This window comes from Channa argus, chromosome 1, assembly GCF_033026475.1.
Source record: "Channa argus isolate prfri chromosome 1, Channa argus male v1.0, whole genome shotgun sequence".
Classification (NCBI taxonomy): domain Eukaryota; kingdom Metazoa; phylum Chordata; class Actinopteri; order Anabantiformes; family Channidae; genus Channa; species Channa argus.
This window is the reverse complement of record NC_090197.1, coordinates 40,054,814-40,070,676: the sequence shown is the minus strand read 5'-3', so window position 1 is coordinate 40,070,676 and position 15,863 is coordinate 40,054,814. Positions and strand designations below refer to the sequence as shown.

The 15,863-nt window shown below is 39.8% G+C and overlaps 1 protein-coding gene across 4 annotated transcripts in view; it reads left to right on the top strand.

Moving 5' to 3' along the window:
* Positions 1–1,083: 1,083 nt before the first annotated feature.
* The window catches only part of LOC137135612 (E3 ubiquitin-protein ligase MARCHF8-like), a 67,626-nt gene continuing 52,846 nt past the window's right edge, over positions 1,084–15,863 (top strand). Inside the window, exon 1 of one of the 4 annotated variants that reach the window (XM_067519949.1) lies at positions 1,084–1,223. The gene's annotated coding sequence lies outside the window, so the exon portion shown is untranslated. The other 3 variants (XM_067519984.1, XM_067519959.1, XM_067519967.1) reach the window with 3 other exon arrangements.

Here is a 15,863-nt window from a genome sequence, read left to right as displayed (position 1 = left end):
GAGTGGTAGACTCTGCATCAGTAATAAGCCCAAACACAATCGCAGGTTTCACAGACAGAAAGCTGAGGCTTTGAGTCAACAGAGGATACATACCCTCTTCTAATAAGTGAGCTTCCCCCAACACACTGCACTGGAAAAGAAGAGCCTCTCTCAGTGTGGATGTGTGGAGTTACAGTGGGCTAGTCCTACAGTACACCACAGGGCATTTAAACAATGACCACTGCACCAGAATAGGGATTTCTGGTGATTGTTTTCTACTGGCTAAGAGGAAATCTATGGTGAATTAGCAATAAACACATAGAAGAATTATGTAATTTATCATCATGATCTCTAAAGGTACAGTTTAGGAAAAAAGTTTATTCACCTTCTCTCAGAAAGTTAAATGAAGAGATGTTAAATATGAAGCAATTGGGGCTTAGCATAAGACTGGAAACAGCAGTAAACACAACATCATGTTATATGTCATTCAATCTGTGTAACTAAGTAATAATTACATTTGGGGTCATGTTATTGTCCATCTCTTGGCTTAAACCAGTAACTTTCTGGAGTCTGGGTTGGTACCGGTGCATGTAAGCAGGTGCTGTTGGTTCTGGTACCTTGAACCAGCTGTTTTCATTCTTTCAGGCTGCACCAACAGGCTATGGCACCAACCTCTCATCTCTCACACAGCTGTTTCCCAAAATCTGGGAACAAGCTGGACACATATCTCTGTCTGGCTCTTACCAGCTGTTAGGACAAAGAGCTGGCTCTTTGGCTCTTAAAGGCCCAACTGTGTTCAACAGCTACGTGTTTTACTGCAACTTAGTTTCGCAAAGTTTGTCTGCAACTGCATCTGCCTGTTGGTGCTGAAAATCAGGTGGAGTTAGATGATGATGGTTCCCTTTAAGATCGTCAGGACCAGCAAAGCATTCGCGACAAACCACCTATCAGCAGAAAATAGTGGTTAATGGAGCTTTCAATTTTACATTACGTGTAGGACACCACATCACGGGCAGGCTCCATGTTCCACCCAACTGCCATTATCTCCATCATCACCTTCATCATCCTCAACCCAGTGCGCAGCCCTCGGCGAGCCCGCGTGCGCCGCCTGTCCTTTAAATTCATTATTCCCTTTGCTTTTTTTTTCTTTCCAACACGGAAGTCGGTGACGCACCACTACACACAGCTGCTCGGCGGGGGCAATGCAATAAACAAAACGTCGTCAGTCGGTGTAAAACACAGCGGTAAGTGACATCTTTTTGTGTCCGTAGGAAGAAAGACCAGCGTTTGGTCCATTGCAGATATGCGCCCGTCCACGCTGGGCTTGTGCTGCACCTCTCGCCTTAATAAACCCAGCGGCCGCTCGGTCGTATGGTCGGGTTGCGCGTCTGGACCGAGCTGCGATGTGACACTGTGGGGTTTTGCTCTTTCTGTTGTCCGCCGGTAGCAAGCGACAGTCGGCGGTCATCGTAGCCCGTGGTGATTAATGTACGTATGTGTGTGGGGAACGTTCAGGTTAATGTTAGCGGCTTGTACGCTGCAGCAAAAAGCCAGCGAGGCGTCAGAAATGTCTGATGTTTGTATTTAGTCCTTCGGTACGCGTTTGTCACTGAACGGAGACGCATTGTCGACTATTTGTGAGTAAACCTTTGGGTTTTTTTCCCCTCTCTCTTCTGTTGCGGTGGCCTAAGATGGGACTCCAGGTCAGGAAGATAAGGTCTATTGCATTCCGATGCGGTTAAGAATTGGACTGCTAGACTGTTTTACCATTGCCCACCACCACTGCCCTCTGTGTGCTTTCTCTTGTGTTCTCATATGCATTAATCAGGGGTCACGGTGCACTATAGCATCGGGTTCGTCTCCTTTGGGTTTTCCGTAGCTACTGGCTCAGTATTGATTGTGGCAATAATGGTCAGATTTGCATGATGGACTGAGGATGTGATCTCACCGAGAATTTGCTGCTGTATTTTTCACATTTGCTGGAGAGCTGAAGTCTGAGGCGCAAGACTGTCCGGCGGATGTTTTCTTATTATGAGCCATAATAAAGGCAGGCGGAGCTCCCTCACATCCCTGCTGCACTGCTCCCACAGGCTACAGCAGCCAGAAACCTCTACCAACAGTGATTGCAGTCAACAACACAGCACGTATGAGGCTGTAAACTGCTGCTTTGCCTGATAGAGAGTGAGGACAGTGCCATAGCAGGTAATCAGTATTGTTACAGTGGCTCTCACCTTACAGTGTCTTCTGATTGGCTGCAGGATCTCCTTACACTGCTCTCCTTCTGTGTGCCAGGATGCCTGCTGTATAGTCACTGCTTATGCATTGTGGCTGCAATTTGTTTAAACCTAGAGGACCATGCAGCAAAGCGCTTTAGTGTGGTCATAGGATTTCAGTTCTCATTTCCTCTGTGTGGTACCTCCGGTGGTATTTACTTTGCCACCAGGAGGGCAAACCTTTCACGCATCTTCATTCCAAGGTGGAAAGCCCTGTAAGGACCTCTGTAATACTGTCTCCATTACGATGGAGACCTCACTGGGGTGTTCAGCTGTTGTCAGAGCTGAAGAACCAGCTCTGGCTGTCTGTGTGTGTAATGTACATCTCTGTAGCCTTTGGTTTGGTTGTGAAATGCTGAGGGCTTGTTGCAGTAAGAAGCATCATTGTCGCCTTGGTATCTGTGGAGTGTGCATGCATATACTTGCATATAATACAATGCTTATTCTCTCTGTTGTGCTGCTGTGTAACTAATCCTGCCTCCTCATGTGGGATTACAGCATATCGATTGGTTTATTTTTCCACACAAGCACAATGTCACAGTGTTTGAACAGAGGTGGACAGTGGCCTTTTGTTAGTCAAGCATTTGGGACTCTAATGTTGGTTTTCATATTTGAGCTGAGCAGAAGACAAATCAGCTTTGAAAAAAGTGTTTTTAATTTTTTCTAGCAAAAAATGCTTAAATCGCTTCTACTTTTCATGTTGATTGCACAGACATTAACTGAATTGTGGCAGTAATATTGAATGGTTAAGGTTGGATTTGATGATAACAGTTGCTCCCAGTCAGAATAGAAAGAGAGGTTTTTTTCCCACCAAAAGTCTCAAGATCAATTACTGCAGTATGATATGATATGATATGATATGATATGGCCCTTCATAAACTTACAACTGTCTGCTTGACTGACCTGACCCTCCTTCGTGACTAGATAACTCTGTGCCCTCTGACAATGAGGGAGTTTGCCAGTATCAACATGCAGGCATTTAAGCATCTGACGTTTTCCAGAGCACACACAGCACAACACAAGCTGAAGTTCTCAGTCGTCCTGGCAGGACTGAAACAAGAAAGTAAAGCCATCATTCTGCTTCCAAACCAGGTACAGCACACTGATTCTGCTCAGCTGCTGTAGCTGTGAGCGAAGGAGCCTGCAGTCTTAATGGATGGTGGCATTGTGGGTTTGCAAATTAACTCGTACTTTTCGTCTTCACAGATGGGTTCTGAGGGAAGTAATTGGTGTGTGGAAAGAATGCCATCAAAAGTATCTGAAGGCTCTGATAGTTGCTCTATGCCAATTAACAGCCATCATTGTTTGACACAATTGGTTGCGATGGTGAAATGTGCCTCCCACATTAGCTTACAATGTCGAAGAGAAGAATGGTTTGACAGGCCTTACTCTGGTATTCCATAGTCTTTTCAATCAAATTCAATTTCATAACAGTAAAAAACAATTGGATTTGCAGTGGAATTTCGCAAAAGACTGTAGTTCACCCATTGTAGTCCTCATCTTTGTCTTGGCAAATTAGTTCTCTGCAACAGCAGATGTCTGTCCTCGCTAATCACATATGGCATGTTTCATAGGGCACACTGCTAAAAATAATAAATATTTCTACTTGTCTAATTGGGATGTTCTCCTAGTGAGTGTGATAAGCTAGAGTATGTGTCATTGATTACCTATCAGTTCTTTTCTCAACTAATTATTTACTTTCAAAAATGTCAGTAGCAAGAAAAACAACTATTGTCTTCACGTGTCTCGTTTCATTTGACAATCAGTCTGAGATCCAAAAGAATTGCACAATTAAAACAAATCCAAAAAGAACGGTTTAATTTGTGGGAATTGTTTTCGAAAAATGAACTTAATCAGATAGTGATTGGTTAATAATTCTGTTTAAGCCAAATGATCTCTTAGCCAAATATCTTATGAATAATATAATAATGTTCTCTATCTCTAACACACACACTTCCCTTTTTATACTGTTTCCTGCACATGAACTCAGTTTGTTGGAGGATGTGATAATGTTCCTGTTAATTCCACTCTAACCTGCAGTACTGACATTTTTTTTTTTTAAACTCCTAAGATATTTTATAGTCTTTTTTTCATAGTTACTGCTGCAGATGTGGTTCTCTTACTGCATCTATGTGTGTGTGCTTTCTGCTGTGTCCTCCTCACGGTGGTTAATCTGAAAAAAATGCTCACTGCATTCTACAAAGACACGGGAAATGGCTCAGAGTTAATAAAAATCTGTCCTCATACGTATCCTGTTCCGTTTGCTAGGAATATGCGCAATCCTTTTTCAGGATGTTGATTTTCCTGGATGGCTGTTTTGCTGCTAGTGCCATCTCAGAGCAAGTCTTACTTTTATCAGTGGCTTTTCAGCGGATCTAATTAAAGAAACTTTAACCATCGTATGGCTGCTAGCAGATTGACATAAGTGCTGTTTAAACCTGTGCTTCAGCCCTATAGTGCCTTTGTTATCTGATGCTGGACTATAATCATGTGAATAAGTCCACTGATGTTGTAACAACATCTGTCTAGGCTGTAATATAATAACATCATATAGATATCATAGTCCGTCATTGCTCTTTGCCTCTCGTGCACTAATCCTGGTTTGCCCTCCTACACTGTCACACTGTGCCATGTCTTCATCTTTAGGGAGTGGAGATTCAATCAAATCTAATGACTTCCTATTTTGGATGATGTCATACATGTCGTACACCCTGTAACTTAAACCTCACTAGAGTAATGCTGTTGGCAGTAGAGATGAGACAAGAGAACAGTGTTTATATTGATATTTCTTAAGGTGTGTGTGTGTGTGTGTGTACACGGGTGTATGTGTTTGTTGCATAGGTCCAATGAAATTATAATGTACTGGAGGACAGAGTGCAAGTTCTCGACAGCTGCTATACATCAGCACAGCAGAGGTGCTGGCTCAGCTGAATGGGCCGTTGGATGGCACTGCAGCAGGTAGCAGACTATGGTTGATGATGTCATTAGGGCTTTCACACTGTTGAGGTATTTTCCTGCAGGTGGCAGGGAACCAAGACGCGGGTGTAAAGGAATTAGCCGCAACTGCACAATACCGTCTGTTATCCAGACTCACATTCGTGCCAGTGCAATAACTTGTATTATTGACTGTAATATGTTCTTTTTTTGATCTGGTTTGAAGGTCTTGTCTTTATCAGCAGTGCAAATATTCAAGCCAGCAGCCAAGCAATACCAATAAACTAAATATCAAGGATCTTACAGTTTATGTACAGCTGATTTTCTTGAAAACTGGCATGTAATCTTAGGTTTGCTAGGAAAAACTGTCTTTATTCTAATACACAAACACTTTTTTTTTTCTTTTTTTGAATCTCCACATTCCCTGGCAGATGATCCTTAGAGCATTGAGGATTTAATTGTAAAGCAAATCTATTTAACACTCCCTTTTACAGAGTTTTGTTGAACTAATGTTAGCAGTAGCTAGGGCTTAGTGTAGATCTAGTGTAGGTTAAGGTGTAGTGACTACAAATGTCGTTGAATAAGATCTACATTATTTTTTTTATACTCATAAAGCCATCTATGTTATGTTCCTCTTAGCTCTGGCTTTAAATTTGCCACCAATCTGTATCTGATAGGTGGGCTCACTGCTGACCTGACACATTACCTGATCAGTTGACCTGACCATTACTGATTGGATGTACTACAACTCGCATTAATGCAGATTCCATCAGCGGTCATAAGATGTTATTTCATTGATATTTTTTTGAATACCATCTGTATTGAATTTATTATAAAAGAAAGTCAGCTTCTGCTCATGGAGAGTTTATAATTCTCTGCATGTTAAACCTCACGGAAACTAAAGCTTATTGAAGTGCAAGCTCAGGTTTTTTATTTATTTTTTTTTTACTTTAAAACTAATGCACCACCCTGCATGCTGTTCCACATTGCTATTGACTCTTTTTCACAGGATATCATATTTGATTAGATTTTTGAAAGGCGGCCAGCCGTCTGTTTTCCAAAGTTTTGTAAAAAATAAAAAACGTCAGCTTGCAGAAATTTGTTTGATAGGTAATCCATCATAGTGAACATGGTTCCCGAATTAATTTTTGTCAAAGCTTCAACTTTATTGATGCACACGTTAATTCTTAAAGCGTCTTCTGGTGCATTCATGTGAGGGAGACAGGCTGACAAACACTATGTCCAGATTAACCGTTGCAACTGTTCTGAGAAAATAAAAATATACATCATCATTCTGAGAGTGTCCATCATCGGTAGTTCCTTCCTGCATTTCAACACGATTATACTGTGAGAAGACTTTTCAAAGCATTTTCTAATTTAACCATAACCCATGTAATTTATCATTCAACCCAAGAAAAGTTCTTGTCTTTGTAAGTTGAGCTTCTGAGACAAATGGCTGTCATAGGGGAAAGAAAAAACATTTGTCTTGCTGATGTTATGCAGAAGCGACTCATCCTATAGGCATTTCAAATGGTTTGCTTCCAAATCTGTGGCATCAGCAGAATTGTTTTATTTGGACAAACTGGAGGAAAAACTAGGTAACTTTCCAGAGCAGCCGCTATGTTTATGTAGACAAAGAAAAGAGTTTGCGTCTCATTGTATTATGCACTTTTTTTTTGAGGATCAACAAGCTACCAATCATATGAAATTAACTTCAGGTTTTATAAAAAGTTAAGATATAATCATCTGCTTTTAATGTGGATTTCAGCAAACCAACATAAAAATTTCCAAGAGCAGAAGGAATCGCCACTGTCATTTCATTTGCAATATGAAATTACTTTTTATTACTATGACTTTTCTATTGTTCTTCTTCAGTGGTGTCACTCCTTGTGCTGCTAGTGTTTGCATTACCAAAGGTTTGCTGTTTGTAATTCATGACTTAAATCTCATCAAATAATAACATCCATGCCCACACACACACACACACTTTTTAGAGCAGCAAAAATAATTCCGGCTCAACATTAAATCCCTACTCTGCTTGAGAATGCCCCAATTTTCTTTGATCATTTTAATTCAATCCTGAGCATGTTGCAGTTATTAATAGTGATTTAAGTTAATTCAATTTAAATTTAAAAAATGGCTTTGTAGAAAGTGTGTGATGGGTTTGAGTTACTTTTTAAAGCAGCAGATTGGTTTGACAAATGATGACTTGGTTGTGATCAGCTTTTGAAACTTGTGCGATCACATGGACAGCTGTTTAACACCTTGCAGGTGAAGAGTTTTGATTATGAACAGGATGTCATAACAGATTTTTCTTTACACATGTTACTATCCTCACGTGCTGTCCAGATGTTTCAAAATTATTAAATGTTTACAAAGGCAAATGTGGTGATTATGACAGTATATCCGACAGGCTTCCTGGCTTGAATCACGTGTATATGAGCTTTTTCAGGATGTGCAGATTTAAGGGTAAGTTATTTTGAAGCCTCGTAGCTGTGAATGTCCCAATTACAAAGAGATAAAAGGCTGCTTGTGGAGGATGCCGGGTCTTTTTGTCAAACCAACCTGACATCTTCATTTGTTCTGTTACCTTGGATATGATGGCTGTAAGGAAAAAGAGGGGGATAAGCTCTAGATTAAAACGGTGGAGCTGAGGAAGCTGCAAAGGAAGCACGTTATTCACTCATAGATTTGTTTTAGTGCACAACTATTAGACGATCATGACATCCCCAGTCTACGCTGGAATTTCCGTTGCCTAATTTTTTTTTCAGTTTCCTGCTCAGCAGTCTGGAAATAATAAACCTAGACCTGTGTACATGATTCTCATGTGCTGATTATCTAATTTAAGACATTTTGACATTTCTATTTTTAAAACTGTGAGATGAATAACCCACGCTCTTTACTGTATGTGCACCATGTAATGTCATCTCTGCTGAAACTCAGAATGTATGTCGTGTTCTTTCTGTTTCAGCCTGTGAGGATTCGATGCTGTTCTTTGCTATAGAGGCTTTGACAGTGGGCTGAACATCTTGTGTGGATAAAACAAACAATTTGAAGCGGTCTACTCTGGCCTTTAGAGAAATTATCATCTGATATCTCATAGACAAACTATAAATCATTTAATCAAGAGCTGGATAATTGATAAAACTTTGGTCATAAGAAACATATTTTTCCAGAATTAATGTAAACCTAAAAAACTGGCTGGGTATGAGCAGACATACAGAAGCTGGGAATCTGTTTTTATATAATATGGGTTAACCGACCTTTGAAGATTAGGACTGGTTCTCTCTCCATGTATTGCAACATTAGGCTTGAACCAGATTTAGTATCGACACTTGTCTTTGATGTTGATGATGAGTGTATTAGAGTGTGTGACTGTTCGTCACACATGCTGCCATTTAGTTGCTTTCTGCTCCTGCTGGCCACCAGTCAGACCAGTAGCCTCTCAAGCTGTCTCTCAGCGTCGGGTTTCCTAAGTCCACGCTCTCAGCGCATGCACACACGCACACACATATATATTTCACATCTGCTGTTTCGGGGAGCTTGCTAGTGGGCTGTTACTGCCTGCTGCTCAATAACTCCTCCGCACAGAGTCAGCTTTTTCTGTGAAGTAGAGGGAAGATAAACACTAGCCTGAGGGACGGAGTGGTCATTGTGTTGAGAAACACTTAGCCGCCAGTAAAAGGCATGCGTTTACTGGTAATCAGAGGACAGTGCTCACAGTGGAAATGCTTTCAGTTTTGGTCCTGGTGGTGAGTTAGTTTTTCATTTCCTCATTCCGAAACTGAAGTGGCCTGCTATTTTCTGGTGTTACCATTAGTATCTATGACATACACAAAGCCACTGGACAGTATTTTTACGTACTCCCATTACCTTTATGACTGTCATCGGCCTTGGATGCACTAAACAGTAGTAGTTGCCTGGAGAAACAGGCTCCATCTTGTTTGGTTGACAGCTGAACACTACAGTCTTTGGTGGATCTGAGCTGATTACAGGAAAGCAGTAGGAAAATTCATGAGTGCTCCTCAACTTAGTTAGAACATTTTTCAAAAACAAGTATCCCTTGAGTCCTGGAAGCCCCACGATCATCCCATTTAACAGCAGGAACAAGGAAATGAGTCAATTATTGGTTAATAAAGCAGTTATGAAGGAAGTCGCATGACTAGCAGACTCTTAAATTTCCACCTGTATTCATAATCAGTCAGACATTTGTTGCATATGTTTTGTAAGATGCTGCAGAGCACCGTAGCCTTTTTATGCTTTTAAAGCTAATTTATTCAATTGAATCATCCCAATGATTAAAACGTATGTATGAGAATATCAGAGTTATTGTGTGTGATTCATGTCATGTCCCCACCTTTTACTGCAGGTTTCACTTGCTTTTTCTTGCTATTCAATTTGAGTGCACACCCCATTAGGAGTTATCTAAAAATATTACATACGAATTCAAGACTTCAAGACCATCAACATATTTGATAGTTGTGTTGGATCTGAGTATTTTATTTTATTTGTGTTATTGTGTCTATAACACACTATCATGTAGATAGTTGTTCATAAAATTAAGAGCATATAATGTGTTTAATAATGTACAGAATTGGCTGCAATAGTCTTAAATTATTTTGAACTGTTATTTGCTCAGAATTGGACATTTACTGATATCTCTGCCTTAATAAAAGTAACAGCAGGTCTTTGTACTACTTTTCTGCCAACCTGACCTGAAGAACACAATAGAGAAAGGGCACAATATCGCTAAAAATATGTCAGAAATGAAAGCCACTTATTCTGCTGCTGTAGAAGTGTAGCTGCAGCAGAGACTCTTGGCTCAGAACCAGAGCTGTAATAGGAGTTTACAGGTGTGATTTTAGGAACCGCCAGTCTTCCTCCACATTAATGGACCATACTCAGTGTAACTCCATGCAATATCAAATTTAACTAAATTCAGAAGATGCAAATGTGAATCTGTACCTGTGGACCTAAATGTGCAACTCAAATTGCTACCACAACTACAGACTTGATTGCTTTGAGTTATAGCATCACACATTTACAGTAACTTTGACTTCAACATGTCCAAAAAAGAAATAAAAATTCCATTCCTGAGTTTGAAGTGCATGCTAACTTCCTCTGTGCTGTTTTACTTCCCCCCCCCCCCCCCCACCCCCCCCCCAGTATCTACTGAAGCAGAAAGATTAGAAAAGCTGCATACTCACTAGTGTGCGCCTGTTTTGTAAAGTGTTTCTATAGTCAGTGCCCTGTCTAACAATTTCAGTTCCCTCTCCATATTGTAGTTTGATGTGTTTGCACTTTTTCCCCTTCTTTTACTCTCTAGATGCTTATTCTGCTCTTCCAGCAAAATCAGTACTCATCCTGCTTGTGCTCACCGACCTTCTGTTTACTTGCTCCTTTCTTTTGCCATCACACAGACGCACACACACACACACACACACACACACACACACACACACAGACTTGGAACAGCACCTTGTCAAAACTCTTATCATGTTCTCTTTGAGTCAGCCATGCATTGATATGTTATTTTTCCCTTTACTCATTGTATTCAGAGTTTTTTCCCTTCCTTATCCTATAACCTTGTGAGGTTACAAAAGAAAAGAATAACTTCCTGTGGACTTAGAAGTTTGATTTCTTTTTCACATAAATCGCAGAGAAAGACCCCTTCTTCTTTTCCTTTTTGTAGTCAATCCAGCTGTGTTATGGCTGTATTCTATACAGTCTGTAATACGTTTTTTGAATACTTTATCTGTAATGTTCAACTATAGGTAGGTTATGTACTCTGAAGCCTTTCCAATCTCTTATTAAGTCTGGTTTTGGTTTTGGTAAGAAATTAACATAAATAAAGCTGTAACACAATAAAAGTTGGAACAATGTGTAAAATGTAGAAAAAAACAGAATCCAAATGATTTGTTAATCTCTTCAACCCATATTTTATTTGCAATAGAACATAAACAGCATGTTGAAATGGAGACATTTAAATATTTAGTTGAAAATAGTTGCTGATTTTAAATTTGATGGCAGCAGCACATCTCAAAGAAGTTGGAACAGGGTGATATTTACCACTGTGTGGCATCCCCTCTTCTTTTAACAACTGTCTGTAAACATCTGGGAACTGAGGAGACCAGTTGCTGGAGTTCAAAAGATTAATGTTGTTCCATTCTTATCTGATGCAGGATCTAGCTGCTCAACAGTCCTGGGCCTTTGTTGCCAGATGTGTTGTTTTATAATGCACCGAATGTTATCTAGTAGTGAAAGGTCTGGACTGCGGCCAGGCCAGTTCAGCACCCGGACTCTTTTCCTGTGAAGCCATGCTGTTGTGATGGATGCAGTATGTGGTTTAGCATTGTTTTGCTGAAACATGCAAGGCCTTCCCTGAAAGAGACGTTGGATGGAGCATATGATGCTATAAAACCTCTATGTAGTTTTCAGCATTGATGGAGCCTTTCCAGATGTGTAAGCTGCCCACACCATAGGCACTGATGCAGCCCCATACCATCAGAGATGCAGGATTTTCAACTTTCTGTTGATTACAAGCTAGGTGGTCCCGTTCCTATACCCGACAGGACACGGCGACCATGGTTTCCAAAAAGAATTTCAAATTTTGATTCATCTGGCCACAGAACAGTTTTCCATTTTGCCTCAGACCCTTTTAAATGAGCTTTAGCCCAGAGAACATGGCGGCGTTTCTGAAACTTGTTCACATATGGTTTCTTCTTTGCATGATGCAGATTTAACTTACATTTGTGGATGGCACAGTCAACTGTTTACAGACAGTGAATTCTGGAAGTGTTCCTAGGCCCATGCAGTTATGTTTAGTAGAGAATCATACCTGTTTTGAATGCAGTGCCACCTCAGGGGCCCAAAGATCCTAAGCATCCAGTTTTGACCTTAGTCCCTTGTGCACAGGGACTCCTCCTGATTCTTGGAATCTTTTGATGATATTATTTAATGTAGATGGTGGGATCTTCAAAGTCTTCGCAATTTTACATTGAGGAACATTTTTTCTGAAATGGTTCCACAATTTTTAGACAGTTTGTTGCAGATAGGTGATCCTCTGCCCATTTTAACATTCAAGAGGCTCTGTCTCTCTGAAATGCTCCTTTAACACCCAGTCATGTTACTGACCCGTTGTCAATTAACTTAATTTGTAGCAATTCATTTTCCAGCCTTTTGTTCCTTCTGTTCCAACTTTTTTGAGATGTGTTACTGCCATCAAATTCAGAATAAGCTAATATTATTCATGAGGTGGTAAAATATCTCAGTTTCAACATCTGATATGTATGTCATTGTTTATGTTGTATTGTAAATAAAATATGGGCTAATGAGATTTGCAAATAATTGCATTCTGTTAGTATTTGTTTTACACATCTTTACAGCTTTTTTGAATTGGGGTTGTGGATAAATATTTTACACACTCCTTTAAGATCTGTGACCTTTCATTAGATTAAAAGGCTGAATCTCAGGCTTCAGTTTTGTTTGTGAGCCAAATATGCAAAACAGTAACAATAAATAACTACGTTTAAAAAAAAAGAGATTTGAAGTATTAAAATTAGAAAGAAGATTTTATTGAAATACTTCTACTTGCTTTCTGTTTGAGAGCTAAATGAGGTTTATACCACTCTCTCCAGTTAGTTCCAGTTAGCATAAAGAAATGGGGAAACGGCTACCCTGGCACTGTACAATGGTTACAAAGTCCTACCAGCAGGATCTACAAAGCGCTCTAATTAATATGCATGTTAAATTAGGGAGTGGGAGGCAACATCCCATTTCAAACGTAAAGGGATATCACTCAAATTAGGTCTTTGAAGTCAGTTGTAGCTACCAAGATGGATCAGTGACATCTTGACAAACTTCAGGTGACAAACATGGTTTTAAGCGGTTAAAAGGGGCATGAAGCTCAGTTTTAAAGAATTTAGTTAGGTGAAATTATTTGCTATCATTTTCATACTCATGTCAGAGTGGGTGAGTTTTGAGTTGGAAAACAAGTTGGATTGGCTTTTCTTAATGAATTCTTGTTGAGAATATCTAAGGAAGATTTTGATGTTAAATAAACATTTTGTTCTTTTTTTAATCTGCTGAACTTGACAAGGTAGGAATCAACTAATTTTCACTTGAAAGAGGAATGAAATGGCTCTTCTTCATGTCCATTGGGAAATCAATAAGGGGATGACTGAAGGCAGTTCCATTTTTTTTTTTTTTAATCTTTTTGGTGTGCATTTTTGAGTTTCAGTCATCAGAGTCTCTACTTATCAATATAATAGCTGGAGTATTTAACAAGATTTCATTGAAAGAGTTGTGTGTAAAGATTCTGTGTATCCGCTCATAAAGTGAGTCATTTACTGTAAATAACAGATCCTCCTTGCTTTGTGTAAACTACAAATTCACGATAGGATATTTCACAGGGTGTGTGAGTGTGCACAGTATGTGTGCATATGGGCACTTTTGTTCCACCCATCCTTCGCAGATGAGAATGAGTGTGTAAAATGTGACTAATTTTAGAAAAAATGTTTGTACGTTTGTTGGTGTATTTAGTTCTTCCTTTTCCCATCCAGCAAGTGTGTTTATTACAGATGTCTGAGAGCTCATTTTACCATCTACACAATTAATTACACCCAAACTGGGACTCATTAGCATATAATCGAACCGGATAGCTAATAGAGGGCTTATGACTGCTTTCAACTTAAATACTGTAGATGTTTTTCATTAGTCTGCCATACAGTGGAGAGACAGAGAAAAAGCCATAATAATATTCAGACTGCACTGCTGCTGATAAATAGTGCGGCTACATTTGAAATGACGATGAGCCAAAAAAACATTATGATAATTTATTCACAGTATGTTATGAAAAAGTGTTCAAGTAATCACCAGTCTCCAAGCTCAGTGCAGTCCTGGCCCCATGTGTTTGTGTGCACACTTATGAAATCTTACAATGTCATTGACGCCGTTAACAGTTAAACAAATGTAACTGTCAAACTTTATCTGTTTATTCAAACTTATGAAGAACTGCCATGCAAGAGTGAGGTGCAGCAGGCTTCATCAGAGAGTTCATTAGGTTTTACCTTTGTGTGTATGAGCTTGCAGGGCATGAAGTACAGTAACTGCTGCCAACACAGCCATGGCATCTGTGCAGTGATGAAATTAATACCCCCTGATCTTTTCCCCCCTCTTAGGTCTTTCAGCTGGGGCACCAGTCTAACATACAAGTGTGCTTGTAGTTTTTTCATGTTTGTAGAGTCCTCTCATAAAAGGATTCAGTGACAAAGTGACACATTCCTGGAGGGAACAGTAATCAAAGCTCCGTGTTCAAGCGTTAATCTGTGCCTGCCAAATGAGCGCTGAATACATTTCTGTGAAAGTAAAATTTATGAGAACTGTCTTTGAGAAACATAATTGCAGTGGCATCAATCTTTTTCCATAGTTTCCACAGTTTTCTCTCATAATGCAGCATCAGTGTGAAGTAACATTTAGTGGTAACCCTAACCCTAACCCTAACCAAAAACAGTTTGGTTAGGGTTAGGTACAATAACATCAGGGGTACATTAGGTTTGGGTCAGGCACTAAATAAAGATGTTAGGGTTAGTTAGAAAGTCACAGTCTGCTTTTAAAAAGTTCAGTACCTCCTTAATGTCATGTCATGTGACACGTCACATTGCGTTAAGCAAGCACTGATTTCACGTGACCGTTGCAATAACAACAATAACAGTTGTCCCACACTAAAGGCAAACATCAGGCTTGCAATCCAACATCACAATCTACATCCAGAAAAACACTCAAGACTCTAAATAGTATGTCATGTCACGTTCATAGGCTCTTGTTAGTTGTCGCTAACCCAGAAAATACATCTCTTTATCATCTTTACGAACGGCACATGAGGACAGTCTCAATTTACTTGGCACAGGAGCAGAGCGAGGACAATCTGGGGAGGCAAAATACATTTTCTTCCAAATAAATGGGCTTGAGCAGTGTAATAAGAGCTATAGTAATATATTCAAAGCTTCACCGCCTCTCCAAAAAACAAGTCACCAACTGGATTTAACTAAGCAAATTGGTAAGGGCCTTCCATTGGATAATAATGGAAGTGATTTAAAATTTTTCAGCTGATGCAATGAGTTGCTTCTCCTTTGTTAATCAACCATTTCAGAATACATATCCCATGGTTGTAGAAAAGATGTAACTCTAAATTATAAGGGTCAAATTATTGACCTGCATCAAACAAAGAAAACAGCCAAGGAGATTGCTGAAACAACTAAAATCAACATAAGGACAGTCCAGCATATTATTTAAAACCTGGGTGGCTGGTGCTGAGACATCAATTATGGGGAAGAAACCACTTATCAGTGAGGCTAATCAAAGTAATAGACAGCAGTTTGCTAAGGAGCATACAGGTTGGACTCTAGAGCAGTAAAGAGGTCATGTGGTCTGATAAGTCCAGATTTAGCCAGAGTGATGGGCACATCGGGTAAGAAGAGAGGTGGATAAAGTGATGCACCCATCATCCTTTGTGCTTATAGTACAAGGCTGTAGTGGTAGTGTTGTGATCTGCGGTAGCTTGAGTAGGTCGGGTAGGTTCAGGAATGTATACTGAATCCATCAAGGGATTTTTTTTCTTTCCTGGTAACACGGGCTTATTCTAAGATCACAATGGCAGGATTCATTTTGCTTAAATTG